Genomic DNA, 11,593 nt, shown 5'->3' with positions numbered 1-11,593 from the left:
AAGATTTATGTAAGCAGTAACCAAATCCTTAAATCAAACAAACAAACAGTCTATGAAATCACTTTGTTAGCATGATACCTGGCAGCATAAGAAATATTTTGAATAAATGAATAAATGAAAGAATATACCAACGCCTCCCACCCTGTTGATTCTTATTTTAAAAGCCCAGTTTTTCTTAAGCTTACTTCTGTAAGCATCTCATAAAATATTCCAAAGTAAAGCCAATAGAAAACCAATCTACCATAATACAAAAGTATTTTAGTTAATGAACTGATGTACTATTCAGGGTGAGTAGAAACATCCTTGGGTGCCACTTACAAAAACAGGCTCTGCTGTTTTCATATTCTCTCCATCCATAAGAGAGTGGGTGTCTCAACCCTGTTAAGCGTTTGTACTGTTAGAATCCCAGTGACCAGGGGAAGCTAGCATTGCCGTTTAAACTGTTATGTCTTAACTCACATTTTATTTCTGGCAATTTAGATTTTATACCCTTCTATCTTTTTTAAATGAATCCACAGCTCATCTGTTCTTACACCCTCCAAACTTAAAAGTTTGTATTTCTTTGACCAAGGAGATGGTAAATTGGGAAAACATGGGAAAACCTCCTACCAAAAGCATCACTCTTCTGGGAAGAGAAAGACAAACAGAAGTCGAATCCTGTGTTTATGAGTCAAATGTTGCTTGCCTGTTTTAGATGAGTTTTGCAAAGAGTTTTATTAATGTGCAAGCTTTCTTTCCAAGTTCCACAATTACATTTGTTCTGCTTTCATTTCCTAGTTCCACTAGAAACATCTGCATCTGCATTTGATACAAGTTCCGTAAGTATTTTATGCTAGGTACTCATTAAATTTCTTTGAGTTGTATACAATAGAAACTAGAAGATGATCAAAAGGGACAAAAGAAACGAAAAAAGACTTGAACAATGAAGCACTTGAAGGGATGGAGACAAAACTACTCCAAACTCATGGATGTTTTTCTCTAGAGTTCCATAAGGAGCATGCGTCTGTTCCTTTTTGCCTATTGTTTACTGGTTAAAATTCTCAAGGCCAGGTTCTAACTGGACCAGCTTAAAACAGGTGCCCATGTCAGTGTTCAATCAGGTATTGCCAGCCAGATCCACTTCTGTGAATGGAGTAGGCAGAGAAGGGGTGTTTTGGAAGACACCTTAATGGATATTTATGACAAACAGCCTATAAATTATACTGAAACATTTTATTGATTGACTGATAAGAAAGCTATAAATATAGATGTATAACTCACTGAGAGACTTTGAAAGAGCCATAATCTAATAATAGGATTCTAGAATGACATATTTTCAATTTGTTCAAATATTGAGAAAGATATAGAAACTTAAAGCACATGGGTAACCTTTATGTTTGGGGTGTAGAAGGTTGACCTTTAGCAATATGGCTTCCTTTGTCTCCAGTCTCCTGCTGGAAAGGACGTTTTTTTAGTACACATTGTGTCTTACTAGCTTTGACTTTCTCCCTTCTTGCACACCCAAATTCACACCATGGGTTGTTGTCCTCTATGGTTTGTCCCCTTTCTCTTACTATCTTTGTCACTTCATACTACGGCCCTCACCTTATCACCTCATTCTCAAAGATTGACATTGGTCAGCAGGTATTCCGGCCTAAAGTTATTTACCTCCTTTATTCCACCTTCCATGTGCTGCAAGATGAATCTTCCTAAAACACTACTTTTGTCATGATGGCAATCTCCTCAAAAACATTTAATCCATTTTGCTTTCCTACTTAATCAATTATAATCTCCTTTGCTGATCTGCCCAAGTCTTTTAATGGTTTGGCTGTTCTTATCCACACTTCGTTTCCAGTCTTCCTTAATCTGAATGCGAGGGTATATCAGTTTGGCCTTCTTAATGTCCTCTTCCAACCATATTCACACATCTACTCCCACTCCTGGCTCACGTTTGGTTTTGTACTGTGCTAGAATGCTATACTTCATCCCTCCTGTTCACCTATTGAATTCAGATTATTATTCTAGACCCATCTCAAGGCTTAACCTCCCATGAGGTCTACCTTATGCTTACTGTCCCAATTATTTTAAAAATTATTTTATTTTTGAACTTGGTATGTATTATGATTTTATAAAAGATTATTCTGGGCCAGGCACAATGGCTCACACCTGTAATCCCAGCACTTTGGAAGGCCGAGGCGGGCGGATCATAAGATCAGGAGATGGAGACCATCCTGGCCAACATGTGAAACCCCGTCTCTACTAAAAATACAAAAATTAGCTGGGCATGGTGGTGCATGCCTGTAGTCCCAGCTACTCAGGAGACTAAGGCAAGAGAATGGCTTGAAGCCAGTCCAGCCTGGCGACAGAGTAAAACTCCATCTCAAAAATAAATAAATAAATAAAAATAAATGATTATTCTGTTCTTTAATGTCTATAAACAATTTGCAAATTTAGCCTACCAATATATAGAAAGTATATAATACTCTTTTATTCCTTATTATTTTAAATATTTATTATATGCTTCCTACATGCCTGACATTGTTCGAGACAATGCAGGTACAAAGAGCAAGACAGATAAGATAAAGAAAGATATAGAAAGATAAGATAAAGAAAGATACTCCCATCGGCATTACTTACGGCAGAAAAAGATAGACTGCAGCCTGGGCAAGGTGAAAAGTGACAAGAGATGTGGTAAGAGAGAGAGGGTCAGACTGTGGAGAAATTTGAAAAGTATGGGATAGGGAAAATAGCATGATTTCTTTTCCTCTTCACCCTTCTCCTCCTCCTGTGCTAAACAGTATAGGTTTTCTTTTAAATGTAATGGATGATCACTGACTCCTGTGTAGAAGAAATATTATAAAAAGGCAAATGAAGAAACAGAGGACATGCAGAAATCTGGGGAGGAGATGATGGTGCCTTGGGCTAAGGTGATAGGAATGAAGCTGGAAGAATTGTTTCACGTGTTTATATGTGACCTCTCCTGCTATATGAAGGGCGTGGTGGCTCACACCTGTAATCCCAACACTTTGGGAGGCCGAGGAGGGCGGATCACGAGATCAGGAGATCGATACCATCCTGGCTAACATGGTGAAAACCCGTCTCTACTAAAAATACAAAAACATTATCCGGGTGTGGTGGTGGGTGCCTGTAGTCCCCGCTACTCAGGAGGCTGAGGCAGGAGAATGGCGTAACCCGGGAGGCGGAGCTTGCAGTGAGCGGAGATCGCACCACTGCACTCCAGCCTGGGCAACAGAGCAAGACTCCATCTCAAAAAAAACACACACACACAAACAAAACCACACACACACACAAAAACAAAAAAACCACACCATCTTAACCTACGAAATATTCCACAGGTAAAAACACACAGCAGATGTTCCATATATATATGTTGGCAAACTAATTGATTTAATTTTACCACTGCTTTATTTTAAAAATTGAGCAATAGAAGACTGATAGTATATAATGACTGAATTGGCCAATTTGTTTTCGTTGTTAAACGTTTCTCTTCGTCCTTATAATGGACACCTGCACAATTATTTGTTTGATTTACCAGGCAATGATGTTCAGTCAAGATGAGTCAAACTACTAAATTGAACCTTCTTAACATTTTTCAGTTTTTGGACATGTCCTCAATGTGTCACAATATTGTAAGGATCTTTAATAAGAAAATCTCAAGGCAATGTAAGATAGCTGAACATTTTTTTCTTCCCACAAGTATATTTCTTTTTAGACCAGTATGTTTGCTTTTGCAAATGTCATGGTAATGTTTCAAATATTTATTTAATCTCCAATGTATAGTTGTGAGTGGGATGTGCCAATGATTAAAACTCTGTGTATGGAAATAAAAGTGCTGCTTACACTTGTTAAATTGTTAAATCTCAAGACTGTGTTTGGGTGTCTAATTCATTTTTCTTTTTATAACTATAACTTGACCATTTGAGGACTAACTTTTCCCGAATAACTTTTTGAAAAAAAAATTTAAATGTTCACAAGAGAAAGGCACCATATAAGTGAATTGACTCAAAGACATGTAATCCGTTCCTTATAGGTAAATCATATAATGAATGCAAAGCCTAGGATGTCAGGTTTCCAGTGAAGTTCTCTTCTGAAAAATTACCGTCAGGGTAGAAAAAATGAAATAATAAATACAAAAGCACTTTGAAACATTTTAAAAATTAAATATGTGATACTCTTTTTATTTAATAAATCAGAACAGCTTCTTTCTCCTTTATTCAGAACAATTGCAAGCCCTTGGATTCTAAAGAAAATGTTTTTTGGAATGGTTGACTAAAAGCCAGAGTTGATTTCACCAACCTGAAAACCTTCTACCGCCCTGTTTTAATTTGTACAAGAAGCTCTGTGAGAGAAGCCTCCTTCAATATTTACTAGTATCATTTCGAAAAAAAAATTCTAATGAAATGGTTCACTGATGAAAATAATGCCAAGTCCTGATACGGCCCATTGGAATGAAATCACAGTTCCATAGAATTTTAGAAGTGGACAAGGCATTAGAAACCATTTAGTTCAATTCATTTGCTTCTCACATGGTAACAAAAAGCAGGCAAATTTTTGTGACACAGAAGAATAGACAATTGAGAGGGATCCACACACTGTATCTTCATAACAATAATAAAAAAAGCATTGTTTACTGACTTCCATGAACCCTTTTGTGGCAGCATTGAGGTTTAACCTCTGGTCTCTGAAGCTGAGGCCAATACTCTTCACCTGCATCCTGAGGCCAATAGTCTTCACCTGCCTCCTGCTTGTTTGAATATCTTCATTTTACTGTATTATTGAAGCCATTCCATTAACTAAATTGTAAACAATAAAATTAAAATGTCTCTGCAAATTTTCTATATTCCAGGAACTGTTCTAAGCACTTACAACTAGTAAATTGTTTTAATCACTACATACCATTATCATTTCTGCTTTACAGATTAGAAAACTGAGGCTCAGAGAGTTTGATCGTTCATCAAAATCTCAGAGATACTGAGTGGCAGAGTATGGATATGAATCCACACAATATGAATACTAAATACCTGCCCATTACTTTATTTGTGACTACCCAAAGTACTTCACTTAAAATTATAATAAAATTTAGACAATTTATGTTCTTAAAAATAAATAGTATATAAAATTCTGATAATGACTGCTTCTAGTTTTAAAACCCTGATAATTTAACTTTCAGCATTAGGATTTCAAATATATCATCAAAGAAAGAATCTGGGAGATACTTTGCTAATTTGGGGAACATATTACCTGATTCACATATTCATGTGAAAGACTCTGCATCTGCTTTGATCTTGTCTGTATCTCCAGATATCAACACAGCACTTGGAATGTGATAGGAGTTCCATAGCATCTATGAAATGAATGAAGGGATGAATTATTGAATTGCAAATAATTTTTATGTGTAAAAATGCTAAAGAATTTCATTAGGGCAAATCTGGTGACTTGGAATGATTCATGTAGCTTCACTCAATATCAACAAATTTCTTAAATTACCAAATTACATAATAAGTTTAAGCATTATACGTATTATTAAATAAGTTTATAAAAAATCATGTTGCTTTTCTTTAAGTACTATATGAATTGAATTGTGCTTTTAAAATCTGAACACCAGAAAAATGACAAAATAATGGCAGTTTTTAAAAATCAAAATTTCGACTATCAACATAAATATTTATTCCTCTAAAAAATCACTTTCCTTCCCTTATGATCAAGCAGGTGTAATGATGAAAGATCAATTTAATCCACATATTTAGGAATATTTGCCAAGCAAAATATAAACAAGATAATACTTTTCTTTCAGTGTTGAATCCCACAATGGTTAGCATAGTGGGCAAATAAATACATGCTTAATTCATTTACTGGGATTTGTTTTATGTTGGTCTTCCCAGATACCTAAAATTTCATTACTCAACAGAAATTATCTACTCAGTAACCTTGGTAACACATATGTTTAAATACTATAGAAAGATAATTAGAAAATAGATGCCTTATAAGTAGAAATTTTATACTACAGGAAGCTCAAAATATAAGACTATTTCAAGTACATTGTTTACCATCTTAATTAGCTATTTAAAAAATAAAACGTCTCAACAGATCTGATATTTTTCTCCAGAATGAATTATAGTCAAGTGAATCAATGCAATTGTTGGGGAAATTTGATATTCAGCCTCTATATAGCTCAAATATTTGATTTCCCTTTGTATTCTAGGCACTATTTTACAGGAAGACCTGTATTATATGGCAGTGCTGGGTGATCTCCCACTAAGTAACAAGGTGGCCTGCTTCTGCTCAGCTTACCCAGCTAGAGAAGAGTAGCCCAGCTCACAGGGGTAAGGTGTGCACTACAGCTGTGCAACATTAGAGAAGCTACTGGATATTTTGAATAGTTCAAACATATTATTTATTTCTTCAGTAATATTGAGATGCTTTATCTTCAATAAGATGATAATTATTTTAGATTCCCCAGCCGTTGTTAAAGCCAGATATAAATTATTCCCTTCATTGGGTGGGTGGGGAGTGGAGGGCAAGCATTAGATGGATGACCTTTAAAAAGTCCTCTCAAACTGAAAGGATGTGGTTTTAGATGTCTATAATCTAGTTGGGGAAATAACCCTGAAGCAAAGCTAACTATGAAGGCTGAATATAATTAATTGCTGAGTAAATCGCCTGAAGGAAGAGAAGCAACATGAAGTTTAACAAAACTTGTGCCAACATGAAGTTTAACAAAACTTGTGTTCAGCACATTTATTATAATGGGATTTTTAAAAAGATCTTATTGGGTGGGAACTGTATTTATAAGTAGAGTTCTCTATGTTTCTATGTTTCTATAAAATGGTGTAATAAATTGAAATGCAATCTACTTTTCTTTTTCTTTCTTTCTTTTTTTTTGGTGGGGGGGCGTAGTCTCGCTCTGTCGCCCAGGCCGAGTGCAGTGGCACGATCTCGGCTCGCTGCAAGCTCCGCCTCCCGGGTTCACGCCATTCTCCTGCCTCAGCCTCCCAAGTAGCCATCCCACCTGGCTAGTTTTTTCTTTGTATTTTTAGTAGAGACGAGGTTTCACCGTGTTAGTCAGGATGGTCTCCATCTCCTGACCTTGTGATCTGCCGGCCTCGGCCTCCCCAAGTGTTGGGATTACAGGCGTGAGCTACCGTGCCCAGCCTACTTTTCTTAATCTGTAAGTACCACTGATCACTAAGTAACCAATTTGATCCCAGCATAGTTTATTGAGTTACTGAGATTGGCTGAACCAAATATTCTTGTTTTCATTAATATCCTGGGCAGTTGGATTAATTACAAGGTTATTAACTTTCAAACAATAGGGGTTTTTTTAGATGTCTTTTTAATACTAACTGATCTTTATGATAGTATCTTTCTAATTTCAGTGCTTAAGAATTATATTCAGAGAACCAAGTTTTACAAATATTGAAAGAGCAATTTTCAATGTTATTGCTTGCTTCCTTTTATTGGTTATTGGTATTTTCTCCAATAATTTAAAACAGAAAAAAATGGGCAGTCTTCTTTTGATATTTTATTGGCCAAGCCTCTAATGCACCTCAAGTTACATTTTGGATAACATTGCCCTACATCAGATAACAGCTCTATAATCCTTACCTTCAGCTTCATTCGTCCACTTTTGCCTTTCTTTCCTTCTCTCAGCCCTGCAGATTCTGGTGGTCATGCCAGGGTTAGTTGCTAGAAGTTCTTGGTTACCAAAAAGTCCAGAGAATAATTGTCAATCCACTCTAGAAAACAGCAGGTGGCAGATTTAGGGAAATAATTCCATTGTAAAACCTAAAGGTTGAATGCTAGTTAAAAACACAGTCATGTCTCGATCTAGTTGGCTTGGACATCAAAGATGGCAGAGGGCCAATGAATGAAAGTGGTAGGCCATTCTTGATAAAGCCCCTGTTTAAGAGGTCTCCTCCTGCATTAATCTCCTTGGCCCCGCATCAGAAGTGGCAGCAATGCCAGCATCCAGCATCTTTCACCTGGGAGAAAAGTACTGGGATGAGAGAGAAAATTTCATTTGTTATTCAGATCCATTTATCTTCTCTACTTTTCAACACCTTTTTTTTTTTTTTTCTTTATTTGTCTCCTCTGTCTCTGAGATTGATTATTCTTATGAGCTTATTTTTTTGCTTGTATTTTTAGCTAGAAAAAAATTTCAAGTAAGTGAATACCAGAAAAATGCTTTGGGCCTCTGTGAACAGGAGTTATAAGCATACACAAGTGAACTTTTAAATGAGTTAATCATGACTTCAAGATGTACTCAGATACATTGATGACAAAGTAGGACTTCAGGAGGACTATAATAGCAGTCTTTTACCTTTTTTGTTTTGTTTTGTTTTTAAATAGATACTTCACCAGGAATTAATTCAGAATTCTTGTAAATGCTCTTGGCTGAAGGTCCTATTAGCCTTCACTTGAACATTTTGGTCAGGGTTTCTTTTTCCCATTTTGGAAAATCGTTTTCTGGTATCAAAGAAACACATGTAGTATTGATTTTATTTTTTTAAAAAATTGAATTACACAACCATTTCTTTTCTTGCTTCATGACACAGGAAAGGCTTCCCATGTTTTTTGGGAAAGACCTGCCAGTGATCCAAAGGTCAACCTAATCTTCCTGGTAACCCTTCCAAGGGGACTCTGGTACTGTTGATAAATACAGGCGCCACAGATGGCATCATTTTATCTTCCAGAAACCTCCTCCTCTGGATAGCAATGAGTTATAACGCTACATAAATTTAAAAAAAAAAGTGTGAACATCTTCCCTCTGATCAGCAATAGGTCATTCTGCACAGGATTTCAGAGCTCATGAAAGATGTCCACTGGTCAGTTCATCACAGTGTCTGCGTGCACTCCATTAGCTATGCTGTAAGGAATGCCACTTGCTCTTTGTGTTCTGTGAGGCAGAACAATAGGGCACTCTCCTCTGGAATAGCTGCTGATTCCTTCAAAGTTCAGTCAAAGCCCACATTTTTCCTTTCTGAATAATGTATGAGCTTGGTTCACCCATGTGCTGCTAATCTACTATGGAGGAAGCTTCCAACAGCTTTCAGCCTTTTTGTCCATGCCACTGAGAAAAACTCACCAGTTCATACAGGAAGACCTTGTGATCAGACTTTGGTAGAAGGATTTTGATGAAAAGGTAGGAGTGAGAGAAACCCAGAGGGGTGTGAATTGCACATAAACAGACAGGCATGCTGACCTTTGAGATGGCATCCAATTCAATATTTCTTACCTCATGGGTTCATGTGAGACAGAAAGTAAACACAGCTTCTGATGCACAACAGTGAGCAGGCATTGTGTTGAAGAAATACTCCTCCATGTCCCCTTGTGAAACGGAGGGCCCAGTCAGTGGCCAGCTTGCAAGCCTTTTTAGTCCATGATGGTCAATGTGACCCATGAGGGGTCTAATTCTATTTTTCACCTGTGTATTATTCCCAGGACCACTGTAACAAATTACCACGAGCTGGGTGGTTTAAAATAGCAGAAATTTATTCTCTCATAGTTCTAGAGCCTAGAAGTCCAAAATGAAGATGTTGGCAGAGCCATGCTCTCTCTGAAACTTGAAGGGAAGATCCCTTTTTGCCTCTTCCAGCTTCTGGTGGCTCTTAGTGTTCCTTGGCTTGTGGCAATAGAACTCAATCTCTTTCTCCATCTTTAAGTGACCTTCCTTTCTGTGTATATTCATCTGTCTTCCCATAAGGGCACCAGCCGTTGGATTTAAGGCTCAACTGAATCCAGTATGACTATATGTTAGCTAATTACACTTATTTCTAAATAAGCTCACACTCTGAGTTCTGGGATGACATAAATTTTGTAGGGATATTTTTCAACCTAGTATACAACCTATAAGAATAAAGAATCATAATTTATAGACCCCTGTGCTAATTTCTAGAAGTATCTGGGAAGCATGCTTCGTGCCTAGCCATTTTTAAAATGTGGATAAAGATGCTTCTAAGGATCATAGTCCATTCCTCAACCAGAGGGAGACAGCTTCATGTGTGCAAAACTACCAGCCTCCTAGGACCAAAGGCTTCCCTATACATATGTGATCAAACCCACATCCTTCAAGGGCCTTTTTTCATATGACTTTTCTCTGGAGCTACTTTTTCCAGAGGATGTTATTAATCTTCTTTTAGTCCCATAAATTTGAGTAGAGTTTTATAAATTTAGAACTTCTCAAGGTCCCCAAAATCCACTGTCCAGGTAGGAGGGCAGGAATAAAGCAGTGAAGAATCATGGAATCACAAACATTTAAAGGAAATTGAGGCACTGGGCAGCCAACCCTTTATGGAAGATAGTACCTTACATTTATTAGTTAGCTCCATAAGCAGGAATGACCAAGTATGAAACCAGAAATTTATGTAGTAGATGACTTCTGAAGGATGGAAGAATGTATTATGAGGGAGTTAGGAGGGCCCAAAACAAACCTCACCTGTTTTATCAGTTAGCTTCAAGCTACTCCTGAAGCTCAGAGTGACCTCTTTCTGTCATCTCAATTCTTGCACACCAATCAATCAACATGGGTGTTGTGTTTAGCCTCTTGTTGTATTTGGCTAATATCTTCTCACTTGAACTTGTTAAATCTTCCAAGAGTGGAGGAATGTGAGGGGGCAGAGTGTAAGTGAAGACATTTTCTGTTCTCTGGGTCCAAGGAGTACAGGGGGCCTCTCATGCCCAGCAGAGTGGCTAGGGAAAAGCAGGAACAGCATTCTCTAAGGCAGGTGACATGAATTTGAACATTAGAGCAAAACTCCTTTAGCTTTACCATCTCCTGCTAGTCCTTCTGTAGACATTTTTCACCAATATGTTGTCTTTCCTATCCGTTATAATGCTTTAGTTGTGATTAATAAAAGAACCCCACAAAATGGCCTACAAAACAAGGGGTTTATTACCTCATACCACAAGAATTGTTGAGTCTAGAAGTTTCCAAGATTGGTTAATTTAGCAGCTTAATAATATGAAGGGCTCCGGTGCTGTTGGTCTGTCTTCTCTAACTTGGCTATGTTTCCGTTGTGGTCTTGAGATGGCTGAGGCTGATGCAGACATGAAGACCAGGACCACTTTCAGGGGTGGGCCATCAGTGCTCTCCTGTAGGGCCCCAGGTTCAGCAGGTCCTGCTTGGGTGCTAATGCTCTGTGGTCACTGTATTGGAATCCTTAGTAATTCTACTTAGAATTTGTGCTTTGTAAGTGAAGTATGATGGAACAAAGAAGCATGTACCAAGGGTTCAGAGCCCCAACTCATGGGCAGTCCTGCCTGACCTCCTTGCTGGGACAAGTTCTAGGCCACTTGCTCCCAGTCACTGCCCAACAGCTGCTGCCCACCTCTGCCTCCGGCAGAGGTTGGAGTATAGGTGCAGGGGGTCGGGGTCAGGGTAATGTGTGCTGTACATGCTGAGTTGCAGGACGAGGCTCTAGGTGTCTCTGAGGGTACCCCAAACCCAAAGCACAAATAAAAACCACTATGACAAGTCAAGAAGGAGAGACCATTGAAAAAAAAAAAGGAAAATGTTTGATTCTGCTTCTTGAATAAGGATCTTCACATTTTAAATTTTCACTTGGGCCTGCAAATTATGTGGCTAACCCTGGTT

The 11,593-nt window shown here is 37.8% G+C and overlaps 1 long non-coding RNA gene across 1 annotated transcript; it reads right to left on the bottom strand.

Annotated features, from left to right (window-relative positions):
• Positions 1-5,011: 5,011 nt before the first annotated feature.
• Positions 5,012-11,120, bottom strand: LOC105545079. The gene is made up of 3 exons (XR_001006867.1): positions 10,896-11,120; positions 7,606-7,695; positions 5,012-5,344 (listed from the first exon to the last, which is right to left on the bottom strand). It is a non-coding gene; the product is annotated as an uncharacterized LOC105545079 (long non-coding RNA).
• Between the last annotated feature and the right edge of the window lie 473 nt (positions 11,121-11,593).

The sequence above is a fragment of the Mandrillus leucophaeus genome, unplaced genomic scaffold (assembly GCF_000951045.1).
Source record: "Mandrillus leucophaeus isolate KB7577 unplaced genomic scaffold, Mleu.le_1.0 Scaffold318, whole genome shotgun sequence".
NCBI classification, from domain to species: Eukaryota; Metazoa; Chordata; class Mammalia; order Primates; family Cercopithecidae; genus Mandrillus; species Mandrillus leucophaeus.
Note: the sequence above shows the minus strand (reverse complement) of the source record. Positions and strands in the feature narration are given on the sequence as shown.